We start from the raw sequence: 23,956 nt of genomic DNA, 5'->3' as shown, positions 1-23,956 counted from the left end.
GGTCCAACTCTTGACCACATGGCAATTAAAGGGTTAGGTGGTGGTGCAGTGTAAAAATCAGGTGTCCAACTTGTAGTAACAGCAGCGCTCAGACAATTTGGAAATTCTAAGCGACACTGAGTTTGCCTTTTATGGACGCATGAGGAGGTTCCTCTGTGTGGTCAGTATTTCAATTACAAACGCTGTTGGCTAGGTGGTTTTAGGTCAGGTATTACTAAGCATGTGGTGTGTATTACAGAATGGGTATCCACTTTCAGAGTTGCTGCATCCAATGACTGTGAAGCTTTGTGATGCAATTACTAAACATAGCCCACAATGGCTACTTAAACACATTACACTACTTAGAACAATTGTATAGGGATCACTGTAATGGCTTAGCACGAAGCCAGTGTAAGTACAAATACATCGTGTGCTGTTACCTGACTCGCAGCCCCTGTCATGTTGCAGAAATGGCAGCGTCCTTTTGGCAGTGCCTGCTTAGAAACACGTGCATCTCACGAGAGCGGTACTGTGCTGTCTCTGAGCCTCTGTGCCTCATTTACCTTAGAGCACCAGGCACTGCCAACGAGTGAGGTCGGTTGTACAACACACAATTGTGCTGCAGATCGCCTCTGAGCGCTTCACTCGCCATAACCAACAAGTTTTCTTGTGCCCCCTTTAAACATCCAGTGACCGGGATTAACCATTCCTCCTTAAAAGCACTCCCTCGAAACACATATTCAGATTAATGCTTTTATCTGATTAATGCCAGTAGGCCTAGCTCATTAGCACCATACAATGTTGCTGACTTACAACCAAGGAGCACAGTGCACCCTGGAAGGCTGAAACGCGCCCAGACTTCGCTTAAGAGCACAGCTCACCCCCAGAGGAGGCAGAAAACGAATGTCACTTACCCTGTCTCCTCTGGAAGGCTTACATTGAACCCATTATTAAAATATGAAAGCAAATGAAATATTGTCTATGTATGGTGCACAATAAATTGGCTCCAAAGCCAGTGGTGGACTAAGGTTACAGGGACATTATAGTCAGGGCACTGGAATTATGTTAGTGTGCAGCAACATAATCCATTATCTGCTGCATGTTCTGCAGATTTTTAAAAAAAAATGTTTCTAGCTCAGATGGTTCCAAAATTGTAAAAAAGGCTGCGACTCATGTTGGTAAGCAGTGGAAGACCTTTTGTAAAGCTGAATTGATCACCTTCCTGTGTGTAAAGCTATATTTGTGTGTGAAATGGATACTAATGAGGGCAACCAATGCCCGTACAGTGTTACCAAGTTTAAAGATGATGAAACAATAATGTAATATTATTACAAAACGTATAATTTGCCTTTTTAAAAAAAAATATTTATTTATTGGCATTTTAAAAGAAAATTACAGAGGAAAAAAAGGAACACGGGCAAACATCACAGTCCTTGGCATTACCCCCTCCCTCCCGTGGCCAGTCCATATCAGTCAGTTTACGTGGCATGTTCTGCTGTTTCAGTCAGGGCAGCGCCAATCATCCGGGAAGAAACGTCCACATCCGACTCAGCATCACACATGCGGCGTCTGTGGGTGAACAGAGACCAGTAGTTTTTGGGCCTGTTGCGCGGAGGAAGCAGATCGCTATACAGCTCCGTCTGCGTGCTGCAAAATGTAACTTCCCTAGTCCAGTGTACTAATGTGGGGACCGGGCCCCGCATCCAGTTACGTGCAATACACCGTTTAGCAATAAGAAAAGCCATGTCCACCAGTCTCCTATGCGTCGGGCTCAGGGGCTTAGAGTATCCCAATATGGCTAACAGTGGGTCGGGAGTCAGTTCGAGGTGCGTGATCTCGTTAACTTCTTTGTACACTAAGTACCAAAAGGTAAGGACATCCGGGCAAGACCAAGCGACATGTAAAAAATCAGCTATTAGAACCCCACATCTCTCACAAATAGGACTGTCCCGTAAGCCATATCTATGTAGTCTTTCAGGGTTGTAATATACCCTGTTGAGGAATTTAAAGTGCTGCAGCCTATGTCAACCGTTCAGGGAGATTCTTCTCGTACTCGTACAGCAGTACTGCCACATCTCCTCCCCCAGTTCAATTAGCAAGTCAGCCTGCCACTCCAATCGCGGTTTGGCATACTCCGTCGTTCTCTCAGAGAGGGCAATGCGATATAGATTGGTGATTAGTTTAGAAGGGGCCTTAGCATTGACTATGTAGTCAAAGGCTGACACTATCGCAGGTTCCCCCATATCATCCCCCAGTAAGTCTTTAAGAGCAAGCCGCACTCTGTGGAACTGGAAGCGTGATAGCAGAGAGTACGGAATGTCATCTGTCTCAATCTCACTCCAGCTACGAGCACGCCCCCCCAGAGAAAAGATCTCCCATAGTGTGGATCTGCAGCCCCTTCAAAGCCTCTACGACCCCTTTATCCCTACACAGCGACAGCCACGTGCACCAATCCACAGGTGCATTAGGGGCGTATAGGAGGCTACACGCCTGAATATCCATCATATGGTGCCAGGCATGAGTGACCACGTTCAGAGAATCGAGGAGACCTGTTCTGCGATCCGGTGGTCTGGATAGCAGTGCCGGCAAGGGCGTCAGATCCGCCACTATTGACTCGATACGGATATGTGGAATGTTCACTGGTCCATGAATCCAGTGGTAAGTGTGTGCACATTGCGCCGTGCGATAGTAAAGATCCAAATCCGGGGCTCCCAGCCCTCCCGCCTCATACGGACGCACTAATATTTTCCATGCTACTCGGGGCTGCTTCTCAGGCCAGGCCAGGTGCATCCTTAACGATTGTAACTGCTGGAAGAAGAGGCGCAATAAAACCATGGGGATGTTGCTGAATAAGAATAAAAAACGCGGAAGGACAACCATTTTCATTAGTGAGATTCGCCCCAGAAGCGATAGTGGGAGGGCTATCCATCTCTCAACATCCTCCTCGAGATTCGAGACAGCCACACCATAATTCTCGCATAGGACCACTTCCGAGACAGTGTGGAGATGTATCCCCAAGAACCGAACTGTGTCCATAGACCATCGAATAGGGTAGTCCGGCTCAAAGGGCCGCGTGGCCAGCGTGAGCAGGAACATAAGGGACTTCGTCCAGTTGACGTGTATCCCCAACAGCGAGCTAAACAAGACAACCCCTCTGACTACCGCCGGTAGGTGCACCTCCGGGTCCCTGACATATAGAAGGGTGTCGTCAGCATACGTGGACACAATCAGGTTATAAGTGGGGAAGCAAATTCCTCAATGACTGTGGTATTCGCGCAAGGCACAGGCGAGCGGCTCGGTGAGCAGCGCGTATAATATGGGGGAGAGAGGGCATTCCTGCCTCGTGCCTCTGCTTATCTGTTTTGGGTCCGTGGTGAGGTAACCTATGCATATGCGGGCAGACGGGGAGGTGTACAGCGTAGCTAGCAACTCTAGAAACAGCTCACCTACCCCCATACGGCTCAGAACATGTCACAGGAAAGGCCACTCAACGGAATCGAAGGCCTTCTCAATGTTGAGAAAGACCGCTATCGCGGAGACCTCAGGGCGTGTGTGTTGGAATGCCGTGAAAACTGTCCGGAGATTATACGTGAGGTTCCGGGTCGGAACAAAACCGGCTTGTTCTGGTGACACCAGCGAAGTTACCATGGGGCGAGGCGGTTGGCGATTAGTTTTGCAAATATCTTCGCGTCGACGTCGAGCAACAACAGAGGATGGTAGGAGGCACAGTCTCCCGGGTCCTTCCCAGGTTTAAGAATAGCAACTAATATGGCTTCACGAAGAGTAGGCGGCATCGTGCCCGTGTCCGCCATATCCTCGCAGAGGGAGAGAAGGTGTGGTATCAATAAATCCGAATAGGCCTTGTAAAAGGCAGCAGAGAGATCGTCACTGCCCGGGGCGCCGCCCGCCCTCATCGCCGATAGTGCCCACACTATTTCTTTCCACTCTATCGGCTGTGCCAGAAACTCTCAATGCGTGTTGGACAACCAGGGGAGCTCTATATGGGTTAGATAATCTATTATACTCTCCACAGGTACAGGGGTCTCGAGGTATACAGTGTCGTATAATACTCCCGAAAACGCTCCGCCACCTGCTCATCAGTGCAGCTCTTCCGTTGTGGGTGACCTCATAACGGGGGTCGACGTTCTATCTCGGCGGCATTTAGCTAGGTGCGTAAGCACCACGCCAGGGTGATCTCCCTCCCCGTACGCTCTGGCAATTGCATATTTACCCAGATGCTTGACCTGAGAGTCAGCCTCCTCATTGAATTTGCGTAGCGTGCGGGCTAACTCATGGGTTAGGGCCTCACTACTATTGTGTACTCGTTTTTGCTCCAGCTCTTCCAGTTTGGATTTTAAGGTATGCAGCCTGCCCCTAATCGATTTGAGAACTCCAGAGTGTTTCGAGATAGTGACCCCTCTGACATACACCTTGAACGTCTCCCATACAGTCTGGAACAAATCTACTGAGCCAACGTTAGCTTCAAAGAATGTCTCAATGGCCTCCGCCAGCTCCTCCTTGAAAGAGGCATCCAGCAGTGAATACAGAGGGAAGCGCCAAGCAAATGGCGGGATGCGCTTTGCCGGGGCCTCTACCGTCAACAATATAGGAGAGTGGTCTGAATATGTACGCTGTAAAATAGTGCAATGGTGTATCATTTGGGTAAGGTGTGCCATAGCCAACCAGTAGTCTATCCTGGTGTATATATTATATGGGGCCGAATAGTGTGTGAAACCGCCTTGTGTGGGGTGCCGGTGTCTCCAAACTTCTCACATGTCTAATCTAACCATTTGCGACTCTAGCGCTCTAGCTGTGGCCGAGGGGCGGCGGTCGGGGCAGTCCGATATGACCAGATGTGGCTGTCTAGTCATGTTAAAGTCGCCCCCCAGAGTAGGTCCCCTCTTGAGTACTTCGTAACCTTTGCCCCTAAGTCTGTGTAGAAGTCAGGGTTGCCATAATTGGGGCCGTAGGTGTTCACTACACAGATATCCCTGCCCTTGCCACAGCATCTCGTGATCGTTTAGCGTCCGTCACTGTCAGTCACTAAAGGCGTCATCTTAATGTGTGTCTTCGGGTTGACCCATGTGAGCACCCCCCTGGCATGTGATGTGAACCCGCCATATGAGTGTTCCCCACCAGGCCCCAGTAACGAAGAATTTGACTGTCAGGGTGTAGGTGCGTCTCCTGTAATAATGCAATATCAACACCATGCCGTGCAAGACATTGCAATACCTTCCGAACCTTTCTGTGGTCGTTAAGTCCCCAGACATTCCAGGTGATTAACGTCAAAGTGTCCAAGTTGTCCCCAGGGGTATCCATCCTATCTACGGCGGTCTGAGTGCCTGTACAAGAATGTTTGCCTGCATAAGTATCCCGACACTGTGATGTGCCTGAGACATGTGAGGTAGCCCATCAAAATAGCCTATTGGTAACAAACAAATTTCGCATCGCAAAAATAATACACTACAATGCTCCCCAATCCCCCCACCCGCTCCCGCCCACGCCTGCCCATCCTCAACTAGGCCGCGAGCAAGCCCTCTCCCCATCTTAGCCTCCCTCTCCTCCCAAAACTCTCCCCGAAGACCCCCAAACCCTCTAGAACCCAAACAAAACTTTTTACCAGACACAGTGGGAAACACGCAGGGGCAAAGTTAGCCAACAATGTGCAAGCTCTATGTAAAGTCAGGTAAAAAATGAGAAGCTGCACGCCCCTCCCCCGCCTCTATACAAGAAAGAAAGAACATTTTGCGGGTAACCAAAAAATACAGATGTGATGCAAACCCGGCATGACTAAAATACAGTGCATTCATTACAAATCATAGTGTTCAATCCAGTGTGTAAGAAAATAGAGTAGTAGACTTGTGTCACCTGGGCATCTAGTTCCTCCGCTAGTGCGTGAATGTAACTAAGGATCATACCTAACACCCAGCAACACATCCCCTCAGAGCTAACCATCGTCCAAGAAACTGAAACACTCCATTGTGTCCGGATAGCGACGCCCCCCCCCACATCCAACCCCACAACTGCATCCCTCCCCTACCCCCAACCCTGGTAAGATGCGAAGTAAAAAATGTTCCTTATCTGCAAGAGTCACATTTATTCCTGGTCATCCGTAGAGCCTCCCACTGCTTCACGCGACCCATCCTGGGAGGAAAGGCTCTCCTTACGCCAGTCCTTCAGAGCCCTCTGCAGTGCCTTAGGGTCAATCAATCAATCAATCAGGAGTTTGTTAAAGCGCGACTACTCACCCGTAAGGGTCTCAAGGCGCTAGGGGTGGGGGGCTGGAGGGGGTGCAGGTTCCATTCCATCAAGGAGGGGGTCTGTCGAAGAGCCAGGTTTTGAGGTTTCTTGCGAAGATGGGGAGCGATGTTGTCTGTCTGAGGTGGAGAGGAAGGGCGTTCCATGCTTTGGCCGCGAGGAAGGAGAAGGAGCGGCCTCCCGATCTGGTCTTTCTGGTGCGGGGGACCACGGCGTAGGAAAGCTGGGCCTCGTAGGGTCCTTTGGGGTGCGTGGAATTTGAGTCAGCTGTTCAGGTATGCTGGTCCTGTGCCGTGGAGGGCCTTGTGTGCGTGGGTGAGCATCTTAAAGGTGATTCTCGCCTCGACGGGGAGCCAGTGGAGTGTGCGCAGGTGCTGGGAGATGTGGCAGTGTTTTGGCAGGTTGAGGACCAGTCTTGCGGCGGCGTTCTGGATGTTCTGTAGCTTGCGGATGAGGTTTTTGTTTATTCCGGCGTAGAGTGCGTTGCCGTAGTCGAGTCTGCTGGTGACCAGGGCGTGAGTGACTGTCTTTCGGTGTTCGAGGGAGATCCATTTGAAGGTCTTACGAAGGAGGCGGAGGGTGTGGAAGCAGGAAGATGAGACAGAGTTGATCTGGTGGTCCATTTTGAGCTCGGAGTTCAGGATGATTCCCTGGTTGCGTGCGTGGTCTGTGGGGGTTGGCGGGTTTCCGAGGGCGGTGGGCACCAGGTGTCGGGGTTTGGGCCCATGATGAGTAGTTCTGTTTTGTTGGTGTTTAGTTGTAGGCAGCTGTTTTTCATCCATTTGGCGACGGCTTCCATGCCTTCTCGAAAGTTGCGTCTGGCGGTGTTGGGCTCGTTAGATAGGGAGAGGATGAGCTGGGTGTCGTCTGCGTATGACACAATGTTGAGTCCATAGGTTCTGACGATGGGGGCAAGTGGAGCCATGTAGACGTTGAAGAGCGTCGGGCTGAGGGAGGAGCCCTGGGGGACTCCGCAGGTGGTAGGTGTGGGGTCCGAGAGGAAAGGGGGGAGTCTGACCCGCTGCGTCCTGCCGGAGAGGAAGGAGCAGATCCAGTCGAGGGCCTTGTCCTGGATTCCTGCATCGTAGAGTCTGCGTATTAGGGTGCGGTGGGAGACTGTGTCGAACGCCGCTGATAGGTCGAGGAGGATGAGGGCTACTGTTTCTCCTTTGTCCAGTAAGGTGCGGATGTCGTCTGTTGCGGCGAGGAGGGCGGTTTCCGTACTGTGGTTTTTTCTGAAGCCGGATTGGGAGGAGTCGAGGATGTTGTGTTCTTCAATGAATGTGGCGAGTTGGCTGTTGATGGCTTTCTCGATGACTTTCGCTGGGAACGGGAGCAGGGAGATGGGACTGTAGTTTTTGAGGTCGGTGGGGTCCGCTGAGGGGTTCTTTAGGAGGGGGTTGACCTCAGCATGTTTCCAGTCGTCGGGGAATGAGGCGGTCGCCAGGGAGCGGTTGATGGTTTGACGGAGCATGGGTGCGATGGTGTTGGCGGCTCTGTTGAAGATGTGGTGGGGGCAGGGGTCCGTGGGGGCCCCTGAGTGGATTGACTTCATTGTCTTCAGTGTGTCTTCAGTGGTGATGGCTGTCCAGTCATCAATCGCTGGTTTCCGGGTGTCGGGGGTGGTTGGTGAGGGTTCAGTGTGTTGGTTGTCTTCGTCGAAGTTGTCGTAGATGCTCTTGATTTTGTGGTGGAAAAAGATGCTGAGTTTGTCGCAGAGGTCTTGTGAGGGAGGGATGTCGGTAGAATCGCTGGTGGGTTGGGCGAACTCCTTGATGATGCTGAAGAGTTCCTTGCTGTTGTGTGCGTGGGTGGAGATTCTGTCTTCAATCGCTTTTTTCCTCGTTTCTCTGATGAGTTGATGGTGGGCGTTGGTGGCGGCTTTGAAGTTGTTGTGGGCTTCTGTGGATTTGGTGTTTCTCCAGGCCTTTTCGAGGTGGCAGCATGTGCGCCTGGACTCTCGAAGTTCGGTGGTAAACCATCTGGCTTTCTTGGCACGGGTATTGTTGTTTTTCTTGAGGGGGGCTATGGTGTTAGTGCTGTCCGAGATCCATCTATGCAGGGTTCGGGCTGCGGTGTTAGGGTCGTCGTTTTCCGCGATGGTTGGGGTGGAGTTGTTGAGTGAGGAGGTGAGCTGGTCATCGGTGATTTTGGTCCAGTTTCTTTGTGGAAGCAGGTGCTGGTGTCTGTGGATGGTGGGTGTTCTGAAGGTGAAGTGGACGCAACGATGGTCGGTCCATGGGAGTTCGGTGGTGTGGCTGAAGGTGATGGAGTTTCCTGTAGTGAAGAGGGGGTCAAGGGTGTGTCCTGCTGAGTGCGTGGGCTCAGTCACGATCTGGCGGAGTCCAATGTTGTGGAGGTTGTCCAGGAGGCATGTGGTGTTGGGGTCCAGTTGATTGTCGAGGTGGAAGTTGAGGTCTCCCAGCAGGGTGTAGTTGGTGGATGCGATGGCCTGCGGGGAGATAATGTCCGTGATGGAGTTGGCGAAGGGTCTGCGGGGTCCAGGGGGTCGGTAGATGAGGGTTCCTCGGAGGGCGGCGGTGGGGCTGGCCAGTATCTTGAAGTGAAGGTGTTCCATCAGTTTTGTGGACTCGTCAGGGAGTGTGCTCAGGCGGAGGCTGGATTTGTGGACGATGGCGATTCCTCCTCCTGGGTGGGTGGGGCGGTCCTTCCTGGAGATCTTGTATCCCTGGGGGATGGCGATGGCGATGTCCGGTCCCGAGGTGGTGTTGGTCCAGGTTTCGGTGAAGAATGCTACGTCTGGGGTGGTGCTGTCGAGGAGGTCCCAGATTTCTGTGGCGTGTTTGTGGAGGGATCGGACATTGAGGAGGATGCATTGCAGGGTCTTCGGTTCGGTTGTGTTCTTGTGGGCGGGTTGTGCTGGATCCGTGTTCTTGGCGGTGCTGCAGGTGTGCCGGCAGCGGTGACAGCTGAAGGGTCCATGGGTGTCGGCTGGTGATGCTAGCTTGCAGTTGTTGTTGCAGCCTGGGTTGAGTGCGTGGAGTGCTGCTGGGTCGTAGCGTTGGCGGGGCGGAGGTCCAGGGTTCCTGGTGCTGGTCGCGGACGGGTCGCAGACGGGCGCAGACGTGCTTGCCTTTGACGCGCCTTCGGTGCACCAGCGGCGCGCCCGCAGCCCGCGGCCGCAGTGCGGCCACGCAGTGGCCGCCATTAAGTAGGGGTCGGGGAGGGCTGGACACCTGGGAGGCGGGAGCGGGGAGGGGAGCTGGATTGGGCCGGTCGCGCTGGGGGGGGGGGCCGCGGGGGCCGCGGGGGCCGCGGGGGCAGCAGCGGCGGGGAAAGGTAAAGGGAGGAAAGAAGGGATAAAGAAAAAAGGGAAAATAAGCAGAAATAAGCCACAAAAGAGCAGAGATGCAGAAAAGAGCAGAAAGGTGAAAGATAGAAATTGGAGAAAAATGAGTGAAAACGAGTGAAGGAGCAGAGGGAGAGAAAGGGAAAATGGGCAGAAATAAGGCGCAAAAGAGCAGAGGTGCAGAAAGGTGAAAGATAGAAAGGGGAGAAAAATGAGTGAAAACGAGTGAAGGAGCAGAGGGAGAGAAAGGGAAAATGGGCAGAAATAAGGCGCAAAACAGCAGAGGTGCAGAAAGGCGAAAGATAGAAAGGGGAGAAAAACGAGAGAAGGAGCAGAAAGAAAGAAATGAGACAGAGGTCCACTGGACCACCAGGGATGAGGCGCAGGGAAACCTGCGGGTGGAGGAGGGCCTCGATCACCAGCACTCAAGAGTGCAAGGGCAGGGGCACCTCACTTAATGGTGGAGCTGCGAGGGTGGGAGAGCAATTTCACTGACAATGAGTCAGTGGTCTTGCAGGGTCTTGCAGGGTCTGTAAATATCAGGGATTTCCCCTGCCTGTTGATCCTTAATTTCGCCGGGTATAACATCGCGTAATCCGCGCCCATCTCCCGTAGCTGTCTTTTCATCGGTTGGAACTGACGCCGGGCCTCCTGCACTCTTGCTGTGAAATCCGGGAACAGCGAAAGGGTCGAGCCTTCATATTGAAGCGGTTGTTTTTCCCTTGCGAGTCGCAATGTTACATCAGGGTCCCTGTAGTTGAGCAGTTTAGCTATAATGGGCCGTGGCGGAGCTCCCGGCTTAGGCCTCGGTCCGAGAGATCGGTGATCAGGTTTAACCACAAACATAGCGGAGAAAACTGAATCAGCCAGGAGGGACTTCAGGAGGTTCTCAATAAAGATTTCCATGTTCCCGGTCTGCGTGGTCTCTGACAGACCCGTAATGCAAAGGTTGCATCTCCGGGAGCGGGCCTCGAAATCCTCCGTCTTGTCCTGTAGTACCTGCATCACTGTAGCCAGTTGTTTACCATCTGAATCCAGGGAGGTCTGGACTTCCTCCACCTCCTTAAGCCTACACTCGGACATGTCCAGACGCTCTGCGTGTTTATCGAGCCTCTCCGCCATGCGATCCATGCGGTAGGTGAGCGCGTCCATCTTGGTGCCCAAGGAAGCTATACCCCCCGGGAGGCTCTTTTACATTGCCAGTAGCAGACTGCGGATATCTTGTTGGGGGAGGTCTTCTGTAGATTTGCGCTCACCCTGGTCTTTCCCCAATGCCGTGTCCCCTGTTTTGGTGCCTTTAGGATCAAAGGACAACTTCATCTGAGTCCTGTCAGTGCGCCCCATTCTCACCATGCCTAGTATTCGCCTGCCCTCCGGCACTGAAACTCTACTCTGCACAGTGTAGGGTTAAGCCAAGCTGCCCCAGGGACGGCAGCCACACCCCGAGTCCGAAGCTTGGTCACCTCCTCCGCTCCACCAGGCTCCAAATCTAGCTGGCCCTTACATGGGACTCCCCCGCCCGAGGTGCTGATCAGCAGCACCAGAGCAGCGTGGATCACGTTTCCGGGCCTCCCAGCACTCCAGGCCCTTTCAAAGGATGGCGAGCTGAGACCTTGGAGCAGGAGGGGCGCAGGGGTGGGGGCACACAGTCAAACTCGGGGGCTCCAGGCGTAGAGGGTAGCACCCTACTGTGATGCTGCGTTGTTCTTGTGGTCTCCGGGGCAAGTTTCCAGCACAGCCCAGGAGAGGCCGCCGTCGCAGCACCTCTACTGCACTCAGGGCTCCCAGATAGGGTCCGCTCTCGTCGCTCTCCTGGCGTCGCGGAGCGTGGGCCGGGGTCTCGCCCCCGTACAACAAACGTCAATGCCCCTCAGCCAGCACGAGAAACTGCGGGCCTAGAGCACTTCGGGGAGGGCGCTCAATTCGCCAAGATGCGTCCCGCGGCCCAGCACAGTATCAGTCCCCGCCTTGTGTTGAGACTCCGGAACTGCCCGCACAGCCCACCTCAGGTACGCCGGGGGCACGGGGCAGAAGCAGTCGTCAGGCCCAGCAGCCGCTCAGGGCTCAGCAGTCAGCGTGGCTCCCGCAGCCCCCGAGGCGCGCCGGTCTTCTCTCCTGCGTGGCGCTGCCGCTCACCACAGCACCGCGCTACATGATACACTCCAGCACCTCGCAGTCCAGGTGCCGGAGAAACTAACACTTCGGCAGTGACAGGGCAGGGGGGAGCATCACCAGCAGGCTCAGGGCGTGGGCCTCTCTAGTCGCCCGAGAGTCCGGGTCTCAGCGGCGTCGTCTGGCAGCTGCGTCGTCAGCAGCGGCCCGCCTCCCAAGGGGAGTCCGGTGCTCGTGCCCACAGGAGCCGCCCCCAGGCCCAAAGGATCGTAGCACACCAGCGGGGGACCGCGGGGGTCAAGCCCACTCTCGGCGGTGTCGGTGGGGGGCAAGCTTCACCGGGTCACAGTCTGCAGACCTCAGAGAGGGGCTAGCACGCAGGATAATTAACAGGATGGTTGGCGAGACGGGGAAGCTCTGGGCTCAAGCAGCCATTTTGGTTGCAATCTAGCTCCGCCCCCCTATAATTTGCCTTTTCTTGCCGCATATTTTACTGAATCCTGTTGCATACTTTCAGTGGCCCTGGTTATAGTTAGGAAATAGAACTACCTTAGAAAAATTAAAAAATCCTTAGAAATTCACTTAAAAAACGAAAGGTTACAGGGACGTTATAGTTAGGAAATAGAATTTTAAAAACCTTAGAAATTCATTGAAATAACCAAAGGTTACAGGGATGTTATGGTTAGGCTCAGATTTCACTCATACACAACCAGTGAAATTCAGCAATTATAGTTACCTAAGCTAACTATAACTTCTGCCCCCGCAATGCACTGCTTATGACCCCACATATTACATGACTCATAACATGGTCAGTTACATCACTGATGACTTCACTGACGGCATCATCCTGTGAGTGCAAGTATTTTCTATGAGTTTATGATTGTTAAACATATACACTAACCTACTACAAAAGTTACATTAGTATACGAAGTGTATCTCTAATGAGTGATATTACTTCTAACATATATTATGTAAGGCGCTGTGAGACTGTGTATATATCTGTGTATGAGTGGGTGTCTGAGTGGCTGTATGGGTGACTGAGTGGCTGTGTGATTGGCTTTATGGGTGAGTGGGTGTGTAAGTGGTGGTATGGGTATCTGTGTGACTGTGTGAGTGGTTGTATGATGAGTGAGTGGGTGTGTAAGTGGTTGTGTGGGTGTGTGAGTGAGCATGTCAGTGCTTGTATGGATGAGTGAGTGGCTATGCTGATAGGCTTTATGGGTAAGTGAGTGGCTGTATGGTTGGCTGTATAGGTGAATAGGTTGGTGTGAGAGTAGCTGTATGGGTGAGGGCATGGCTGTGTGCATGAATGTATGAGTGAGTGACTGGTTGTGTGAGAGGCTGTATGGGTGAGTGAGTGAGTGCCTGTTTGAGTGGGTGTTTGGTTAAGTGAGTTGGTGTGTGAATGGCTGTATTGGAGAGTGAGTGTGTGTGAATGGCTGTATGTGTGAGTGAGCAGATGTGGTAATGCTTGTATGGATGTGTGAATGGGTATGTGTGGATGATGTCATCAGTGATGTTATCAGTGATGTCACTGACCATGTCATAAGTGATGTAATATGTGAGGTCATTAGTAGTGCATTGCAGGGCGTAAGTTATAATTAACCCAGTTAACTATAACTGCTAAATTTCACTGGTTTTGTATGAGTGAAATCTGAGCCTAACTATAACATCCCTATAACCTTTGTTTTTTTCATTAAATTTAAATGGCTTTTTAACTTTTTAATCCTAACTCTAACCTGTCACATTTGAGAGTGACTGAGTGAGTGGCTTGAAGGTCTGGGAATAGGTCTATGATAGCCTATGTGAGTGTGTGTGTGGGTGTTTCTGTGGGTCTCTGCGTGGGTGTGTAAGTACCTGTTTGAGTGTCTCTGAGTGGGTATGTGAAGGTCTGTGTGGGTCAGTGAGTGTGTCTATGAGTGCCTGTGTGAGTGTCGGAGTGGGTCTGTGCATGCCTGTGTAGGTAGGTCTGTGAGTGGGTGTGTGAGTGCCTGTGTATGTCTGTGAGTGGGTGTTTGAGTGGTGCTATGCATTTTAGGCATTTGCATAATTAGGGTATTTAAAAGGAGACGAGACCCATGAACTCTGCTGTCACCAGGAGACGACAAGAAAAGAAAACTCATGGTGGTTAACTCAGCTATGCCAACAGAGTTGGCGGATTTGTGCCTACTCCGTGCTCCGTTCCAAATGCGGAGTTTAGGCAAGAACTCCCCTCCGTGGCTGAGCGGAGTTAGCCAGCCCCAACGCCTTCTCAAATTAATTAAAAGTTAAAAAAGAAGGCACTTACCTGCGCAAACACACTCGCAAGACACACAATGTAGTGTTTTTTTCAGAGGAGAAGGACGGCGAGGAGCAGGAAGGAGAGTGGTCAGGCAGAGGAGGAGGCAGCCATGCAGGTAAGTGCCTTATTTTTAAATTTTTTTATTAATTTGGGAGGGGATGGGAGAGTAGCGTATTTTACACTGAGTTTTTTCAAACTCTGTGGAAATACGCATAGAGACACTAAGCCTGCTACTCCCAGGCTTAGAAAGAAACCACTCATCCCAGTCACTACACAACAGATTGTGCTCAAATAGCTCAATGATGAATTCACCTCCATTAATGATTTCATATAGTTTTACAACACGTGAGGAAACACACTCGTTTGCCTCCACCAAACCCAAGAAGTTAGGATAATTTATGCTTTACTGAAGTGAAGCTTCAACTTGGGCACCTGCTTTGTTTATATTTGTAAGTTAGGTTTAATTTCTGTGAAATCAGTAGCAGGGCCAGAATCGAACCTCATTTTTCCGAAGAAGAGTCCCCACTTTTGCCAAAAATGCCTACACAACTGGAGTACTGTTAGACCTGTTCTCCTTGGCATAGGCCCTCTTTCCTCCCGGGCCCGACTGTCCCTGGTGCACGGCCGCCCCCAGCGTAGCCCTGTCCTCTGTCCTACATACATCCCCCCCTGATCCCAGTAGTAGCATAGCCACCCCGACCTAGAACCCCCAATTCCCCCAGTAGCAGGAAGCCTAGTGCCCAGGCCCAACGATAGAAACCGGGGTCCCCCAGTGCCTCCCCCACATGGTCCCACCTCCAGAGAAACCTGAACCCCCATCGCCTCCTGCCCCTCTGTGGGTCACGATCCTTTTCCCAGGGGAAGGGGGCGGGGAAGTTTCATTCGCACCTCCTGCCCGGAACGGCTCCGCTCCCTACCGGGCGGCGGAAATGCCCAACACCGGACTTCAAAGGAGACGAGTGCCAGATAGCTGGAGGCACCGACAATCTGCCCCAGACCCGAGCAGCCATCTGGGAGAGCTGGAACTTGAAAGGGAAGAGGAGAGATATAACGGGTGCCACCTCAGGAGAATAGTTAGTTGGATCCTGGAACCAGAGGGCCCTGCTGACGTGGTCGCGGCCCATCCTGCGAGAAGAAGGACGTCATTCTGCCACCAAGAACTCACTGAGCCCTGCTGACTAGGTCGTGGCTCTCCTGACCCTACGGGACGTTTGACTTGTCCACTTGGAGCCCTGCGGACGTAGTCACGGCTCTCGTCCCCCAGTGCGGACGCTTCGTTGCCCCCGACTCGAGCCCTGCTGACTTGGTTGTGGCTCGAGCCTTACAGTGCTCTAGTGCTGTACGCGCCGCGCTGGGAGTGCAGGAAGAGCTGCAGCGTCCCAGCATACGCATCGCATCTAGCGCTGTACGCCTCACCTCTAGCGCTGTACGCGCCGTACCTGGAAGAGCTAGAAGAGCTGCAGCGTTCCAGTGTACGCCTCGCATCTAGCGTTGTACGCGCCGTACCTGGGAAGTGCCGGAGGACCCGCCGCACGCCTCAGTGCGCCCCACCTCTGGAGCTGTACGCCCCGTACTGAGAAGGGCAAGAGGAATCCCGCGCTCAAGAGTACGCACCGCGCTTGGAAGTCCGCCACGTCCCTGAGGTGCATCCCACACCGAGCAGTGCTCAGAAGTGTGAGCCGGGCCCTGAACTCAGGAGGCGGAGAACCTAAGTGGACGCATCGTATTTGAAGGCACAGGTGGAGCGCACGCCACCGCGCTGGAACTCACTGGTATCACGCGACTCAAGGATTGGGAGTCGTAAGCCTGATACCTCCACATCACAACCCCCCCCCCCCTATCCCGCGGCTCGAGGATTGAGAGCCGTGAGCCGGATACGGGGCCTTCACCCCCCGGCCAGGCGTGCTAAATACCACGGCCCTCCAGAACAGGCCGGACTAGAGACTAACCCCTCCCTGGTGACTGTGAGTACCTCGAGAATTCCCCCGAAGTCTCCCGCCTACCCCCCCCCCCCAGAAGTCCCGGCCATCCTAGAAGAGAACCTGAACCCTAGCCCAAGTGTACATCATCCCTGATCTAATGAGAAACCATATATAAAGAACTTGTTTTGCCTTTAACCCATTGGTGTGGTGTCCCTTTGTAGTTTGGTAGTGTCTCCGTGTACATGAACACAAATGGTTAACCCTCCCCCTGGAGGGTCTGACTCAAGTACTCGGTCACGTTCCTGGAGGAGAGGGGTCCCGGGGTGGTCAGGAGTACGTACATCTGCCCCCCAGAGACCTCCACAAACACTTATTTGGTTTATCAGTAAGTAATACCTCGTTGGGTAAATGTCTGTGCATATTCTACACTACAGCTCCATAAAGGAACACAAGGTGTGCATGTAATTTCGACAATGTGATTGTTTATTAAGCGTCTTCAGCCACAAATCTATACTACTATTATAAAGAGAGAACTTGCACCTTTTGGCCAGGTAAACTCGGGAACCACAGCACCAATCACAACACCCAATACAGCGTTGGAAAGGGCAGTTGCAGCAGAAGGACATAGGCTATGCAGACGCCCACCATATACATTTAAAATGTAAAAGAACCGTGCCAGCAAAGTAGTCCCATGTGGGCGTGTCTGCATTGTGCTGTGGGTGTGTGCTGGGGGGCGTGACAATCGCTGGGGGCATTCCGTCACGAGTGTTGTTTTTTCTTCCCAGGTTCTATACATTCCTGCTCCCTTTAAATATTAATTCAGTGGAGGTCCCATTCTCTTAGAACCACCCCAAGCACAGTTATGGGCAAAAATACAACTAAAAAGCCCTGCAAAGCATTATGGGATAAGCTTAGCATAATTTTTAGCATTCATGAAAGGGTTTCAATGTTTTTGAATTTTACTCATCAGGGACATCTTGGGACGACGAGGTGAACTGCAGCTTGATGTATAATATTTTAAATGCTATTGCATTTGCCTCATCAGGGACATCTAGGGACGGCGAGGTGTACTGCAGCTTGATATATAATATTTTAAATGCTATTGCATTTGCATCATCAGGGGCATCTAGGGACATGAGGTGAACTGCAGCTTGATGTATAATATTTTATGTATAATATATTAAATGCTATTGTATTTGCCTCATCAGGGACATCTAGGGACTGCGAGGTGTACTGCAGCTTGATTTATAATATTTAAAATGCTATTGTATTTGCATCATCAGGGACATGTAGGGACATGAGGTGAACTGCAGCTTGATGTGTAATATTTTAAATGCTATTGCATTTGCCTGGTAATATGCCCCAATGTTTTTACCGATTTAAGAGTGAATCAGTGGGTCTCATCAGGACCTGGTGTAAAATATAGAGGCATAACGTAAACCCTCATTAGAATACAGAGAAATGACATCTGTTCTTTTAGATAGTTGTCCTGAACCCTCCTGGTAGAAACATAATAAAGTTGGACAGACTGATGAGAGCAGTTAGTTGTTCGGCGGAAAAAGAGCTCCTCAGACATGTGCGCGAGACAACTTTACCGTCATTCTGTCAAGGCCGACATTTTACCCCTATCTGTCATGGCCGCTTGCTAGGAAAATATCTTCCCGGTTTTAAGTCTTTCAACCCGATCCAGCATGGACGCCACGCCTCTCATTCCAGTGACGTCCAAACCAATGGCGAGCCATTCTAAACCAGTGAGGTGTTTGGTTTGTCGGATCTCAAGCAGGGCGCGGCCGAGGTACTAATATTTGCATATTTTCCGTGCAATGCTATGGACTTCTCTTCTTTGTTTTTCTTTGTTAAATTGTCAATAATAACCTATTTTAGTACCCTCAGATCTTTTACTCCTTTCCATTTCAATCAACAATTAATATATTAAAGGGGACCTATTAAAAGTAGGTATTTTTTAGCGCTACCTAATGAAATTGCACTAACTACATTTAGAATAGCTCTTTACTATTTGTCTAGAAGGTTTCTTATAAAGAGAAGCCGCCACATTATTGTAAATGAAAGATATGAATAAAGCCTCCTGTTAAAATATAGACCGGATGGGAAGCTGAAAAATGATTTTGTGTAAATAGGAACTTGATATGAAACTCGTTTTAATAAGTAGTGGGAAATAATGTCACAGTCCATTTATGGATATGTCTTACTATACTTCTCAATGGTGGGTGTTGCCAGCAGATTTTACAAAAACGAGTACAGTGAGGTTCATTGTTGATTGCCGAAAAGTGCCCAATTAATTTAAGCTTGTTTTGTTAACTGGATTTTTTAATTCCAGGTTACCTCCGTTCTAGATTTGCTGCTAAATAGAATGCCTTTCGAGAACTTGTCCCTCCAGCGGTAAATCAATGATTGCAACGAGCTAAAAGTTCAACAAAATAGACTTGCACAGTGTTAAGTAGCGGGCCCTGGGCCCACTGGCTAAAGAGACACTGACACTAGTGACATCACAGTCGAGGTGCGAAATATGGATTCCGCGAGGAAAGGCCGAGGCCGAGTAACAATTTACTAAATAGCTCTGGAGGAGCAGGAAGAGGTGCAGTACCACTGGCAGTCCCCAGAGGTCCCTGCAGAGTCTGAATAGGGATGCACGGACACAGTACCGCAGGCTGTCCCCAGAGGTCCCTGTAGAGTTCTTTAGCAGCAACTACACTGGTGATCGCAATAAAGGCCAGCTCTCTGCTTTGAAATTTATACATAGATATATATATACACACACATGTATATATATATATATATACACACACACATATATATATATATATATATATATATATAGATATATATATATTATATACTACTATTATAAAGAGAGAACTGTGTCCTTTGAGCCAGATAAACTCGAAAAGTACACCACCAATCGCAACAGCCAATACAGCGTTGGAAAGGGCAGTTGCAGCAGAAGGACATAGGCTAGGCAGACGCCGACCATATACATTTAAAAAGTAAAAGAACCGTGCCAACAAAGTAGTCCCTTGTGGGCGTATCTGTGTTGTGCTGTGGGCTTGTGCTGGGGGGGGCATGACAAATGCTGGGGGCGTGTGGTACGTTCCGCCCTTCGGGCTGGACTGTTCCCATGAGGCACAGGGTCAAGGCTGATTTGCATATGGCCATGTCTGAACTGGGGTGGTGTGGAGTGCAAAAAAACGATGGATTTAGGCCCAGATCTCTGTCTGGGGTGAATGTATGACATTGTTCTGCATTCTGTCCATCAACTGTTGTTTTAGCTATTGTCACCCCGAGTGGGATGGGTATGCTGAGACGTGAGTCCCATGCTCTCCACACCACTGGAGTCAAGCTATCCTGGTTGAAGATGGCTGATAGCCAGAAATTGGTGAAAGGAATGGCTTGGCAGTTGACATGGATGTTTCCACGAGGCACAGGGTCAAGGCATACTTGCTCATGGCTGTGTCTGAACTGAGGGTTGTGGTGTGCAAAAAAAATGATGGATTAGGCCAAGATCTCTCTATTGGGGTGAATTTATGGCATTGTTTTTACATTCTGCCTTTCATTCCATGTTTCATATTGTGTGCTGGTGGTGTGAGCTGCGGGGTGCGCATTGAGTCATATTTCATTGTTTTTTCTTCCCAGGTTCTTGTGGAATTTTGACTTGCGATCTGAACATCATCTGCGCCAGCTTGTCACCTATGTACTACATGCACGGCAGCTATTCTAGGTCACCTATGTATTACGTGCATGGCAGCCATTTTAGGTATCATGGTCTCCCTGTCCACGATCGATCGCCAGCACGTCCCTCTGACCCAGCAAGCATCCTCCGCGCACCCTGGCTCCCCCTCCCTCCTCCTCCTTACGAGCAGGACCCTTCTGCATGACCCTGTCCTTGGGAGTCACGCTAGCGCCTGACCAACACCTCCTCTCCTCCCATGAATGCCCCTCTGTTGACAAACCTCCCTCCTGCGCTGGATTGTCCACGCAGCATGAATACCACTCCATTGATAGCCCCTCACCCCGTGTCCGACTGTCCACACAGGTCCGAGGCCATTGCCTAAGCCGGGAAATATCATTTACTGCCCTATATTGTATGAGGTCGCTCTCCTTCAAAGGACCCTCTATTGATCCAGGCCTCCCCACCCCCTGTGATATGATCAGGCGCACACATCCTAAGACTCGACGGAACACTCAGCTGCGTGATGGTCCCCTCCTCTTATCAGCAGGTTGAAAACCTCTATTGTGAAGGTATATGGGGGTGGGATTGACGCTAGGATTACGGGGATGTCTTTTTCTCTTTCCATACAAAGACTTGATTGTATTAAAAGAAGGTCACATGCCATAAACCAGTGTATAAGAGGCCAGGCCTCCGAGAGGCTGTTAGAGCACCTCGAGATGATACCTTGTTGTCTGATGTGATGTGTTCTGCTCCGTCGGAATAAACTTCTGTTTCCTGCCTTCTGGTCTCCGGCGCCTGCCTCATTGCTTGGTAAACTTGAATGGTACAAGGGCGGTTAGCGCCGGGCAAATCTTGAGAAAGGTCCTAGCCCTACCCTTTTCTACAATTTGGCGTCCCAAAGCGTGGGGCCCATCAGTGACACGTGGATCCAGTGGGAGAGGTCCCGATGACAGAGTGAACGACTGCAACGATCGGGAAGAGCTCGTGTCCGATAGACCCTCGTCTGACAGCCGATCATCCGACCTTCACTAGTTCTGAACAGACCTCTCTCGAGTGATCTACGGTCCTGACTGGGAACCATCAGGAGTGCCGCGAACAACACGAAGGAGAGAGGACGATCGGGCGCTGGATCCAGAGGACAGGAAACCGTCCATGCGGTCCGGGTAAGGTCGTGTAAACACGACGAATTGAGGAAATTGTTTTTGGATAATACTAGTATTACGCTTTGTTGAAACCCTCTGGAGATTCACTGTCTGCAAACGGGGAAAAACAAACAGGCTCTCTCTTTGCAAGCAGTGAAGGATAGGTAACGCAGACATTTGTCCCCATTGTAATCCGTCGTACCTATCTTCCTCCCCCACTGTTTCCCGAACTATCGTTCGTGGATTATTGTCTGGAGATTCTTTGTCTGCAAACAGGGAAGAACAAGGCCTCTCTTTGCAGGTAGAGAAAGAGTGGGTAGCGATAATTTTTCGTGCCCACTTATTCTCCCCACTGGATTGTTTGATTGGCCGATTATTCGGTATTGGTTCTTTTGAGGTATTCACGGCCTCCAAACAACGTAGAATAGAAATATTCTGTCTAGTCTTTGTACGCCGTGATAAGATAGGTAGTGCAGACTTTTGTCCCCGTTGTAATCCGTCATGCCTGTCTTCTCCCCACTGGTTGGTAGCCTGTTTAGCCCGGACCGCTTATTAGAGATGAACCATCCAGCTCCACTGGAGGGCACCCCTAATAAGGACATGTTCACTAAGTATGGACTAGTCGCTATAGCTTACACTAAACTATGGCATAGATATACGAAAAAGAACCTTGAAAGTCAGTGGCCACTGATAGGTTCCTTTGACGAAAATAAAATAAAAACATTAGAAATAGCGCTCCAGAAGAATAAGACCACGCCCACTATGCTCGACAGTATCGGCATGTGGCGCAAAGAAACGGAACAACGAAAGAAAAGAGAAGAAGCAAAAATAGGGAAAGAATTACGAAAGGCAGCCCACCTAGCCGCAAAGCAACTAGAAGAAGAAATAAAAGAAAGAAAGGAAACTATGCAAAACCAAGAATTAGGGTCGACAGGCCAATGTCCTGTTAGGACCCCCTCTGCGCTCTACCCTGAATTGCCCCCCAAACAACGAGCGAACGACGAGCTACTACTAGGTCCCCCAACCATCTACATGCCCCCTCCATATGCCCCCTGCCGACAAAGCTTCCACGCTCCGAGTGTGAGCGAAAGCGATCTCAGCGCTAGTGCACCAGCCCTCACGGCCTTTGCACCAGCCACATTAACAACCTCATCAGACGACCCCGAGTCTAGCAAACAATCATCGGCCAGATTAAATAGATTAAGCAAAGATGAGCGGGATGGGATCGACAAAATAGCAAAGACCTTGGTAGAACGAAGGGAGAGCGAAGAGTACACAATGAATATATATAATTCACATGCCGAAAGCCATAGACGGCATTTTATTTTGCGATTCAGCTACCACACCCTGAACGCGTATGAAGATAGGTATCAGAGCAAGGGTCCCGCTAAATTAACAACGCTGTATAGGAAAATTGATGTTGGGGATGGGACTGAACGTGAGGCGACGGAACTCTTCATGCAAATGCTTGAGGTCCTCCGCCACCTCACGGAACAGAAACCAGAAGCCAAGGTTACGGTCCCTGAAGCAAGGTTGGCAGAAGTAGCCAATACTATGATGCCTATCAGAGAAGCGGCTCCTTACTGGATCCCGCCACGGGGCCAGGGAACGAGCGATGATATTAATAATGAAAATGCAAAGGGAAGGGTTGTGTACAATTGGGTATACCAACCATGGGACCGACAAGATATCCTAACCTTTAAGCAAACCCTGCCCGACTTAAGAAAGAACCCGACAGCATTTTATACCGAATTAGGCACAGCCTTGGGTTCGACAATAATGACTTTAGCAGATATTGACTTGTTCTTTGGGCTATGTCTGCCAGCCGACGTGTGGAAGCAAATCCGGAAGGCTGACCACACGGATCTGTTTGGACATACCTGGGACCAACTCGGTAAACTAGACAGGCAGCGAGAGCCAGGGAGTAAACCAGTGAAGGACATACTGGAACTCCCAGATAAAATAGTTCAGAAATTAAAAACACTGGTCCCGGAAAGAAAAGTAGACTGGTCGATAGTCACGGCCTGTCGACAGAAACCCCAGGAAGATGTGTCAGAATACTTCTCCCGATTTGAGACAGTGTTCTCCGACTACAGTGGCCAGGACATGACCACCGCAACCGGACAGCACCTGTTTGTGCAAAATTATGTAAAAGGACTAACTCAAGAAGTCTCCCAAAAACTACAGACAAGTGAGAGTAGTTGGGGGGCCTCCAAACCCGCAGCTATCCTTCAGATGGCTCAGTATTACGAGCACCAAAAGAATGAGAATGATAGGGCGTCCGAGAAAAAGAAGAAAGATTTGAAGGAAAGGGTAATGATAGCCCAGATACAGGGTATAGCTCTAGGACGGGAACATCAAAGGGGGAACTACCAATCTAACGCCCCCAGAGATCTACCTCCTAAGGATCACACCCCGACATCTCACACTGGACGGAGAGACATTAGCAATGACCAATGCGCCTTCTGCAAAGGGTTCGGCCATTGGAAAACCCAGTGTCCGGTTTTGCTAGAGATGAATAGAAATAGGGATTCCAGGGATGTGGCAGGTGGTCCGAGGAATAGAGTACAGGGACGAGGGAACTCCAACGACACTAACAATGACAGATCAGGAAGACTGAATACATTTGACCGTCCCCGACAGAATCAATATCAGCTATCCGAAGGGGAAAATGCCCCCGATTTTGCATAGGACTGCCAGGGGCAAGGGAGGGATCCAGTCGAGCTCTGTGTTGACCAGCAAGGTCCTTATGTCACCGCTAAGGTCTTGGGTACAGAGTCTCCATTCTTGGTAGACACTGGGGCGACACGTAGTGTGTTATCAAAACGACTGACTCCAAGGGCACCCTTGTCTGGCTCACACATAACGTCGATAGGTTTCGATGGGACGCCCTCCACTAACCCCCTGTCCGTACCTATTACCTTTGACCTGGAAAGCAACATTGCTGACGCGACATTTCTACTCTCCTCCAACTCCCCTGACGCCATTATGGGCATTGACTTACTGAAACATTTTCGAGCTACCATTAGGTGTTCCCCAGATGGAATACGAGTCATTCTGTACGACAACCCAGACATGCCCAGATCCCGTCCCCCACGACACATGTGTTGCATAACTGACGCTGACATGTCCTTGCTTGACACCCTGCCTCCGTACCTATGGGCCAAAAATGACTCTGATGTGGGGCGAATGATGATTGACCCTATTCACATAACTGTACGACAGGACGCTATGCTCCCGAAACTCCCGCAATATCGGATATCC

The 23,956-nt window shown here is 50.7% G+C and overlaps 1 protein-coding gene and 1 pseudogene across 1 annotated transcript in view; both read left to right on the top strand.

The window, feature by feature from the left end:
• The window catches only part of LOC147679548 (LHFPL tetraspan subfamily member 7 protein-like), a 156,126-nt gene that overhangs the window by 100,189 nt on the left and 31,981 nt on the right, over positions 1-23,956 (top strand). The gene's annotated exons all lie outside the window — the stretch shown is intronic.
• On the top strand, positions 17,861-17,913 carry LOC147679549 (U7 small nuclear RNA; annotated as a pseudogene).

Source organism: Lissotriton vulgaris, chromosome 11 (assembly GCF_964263255.1).
Source record: "Lissotriton vulgaris chromosome 11, aLisVul1.2, whole genome shotgun sequence".
NCBI classification, from domain to species: Eukaryota; Metazoa; Chordata; class Amphibia; order Caudata; family Salamandridae; genus Lissotriton; species Lissotriton vulgaris.
Note: the sequence above shows the minus strand (reverse complement) of the source record. Positions and strands in the feature narration are given on the sequence as shown.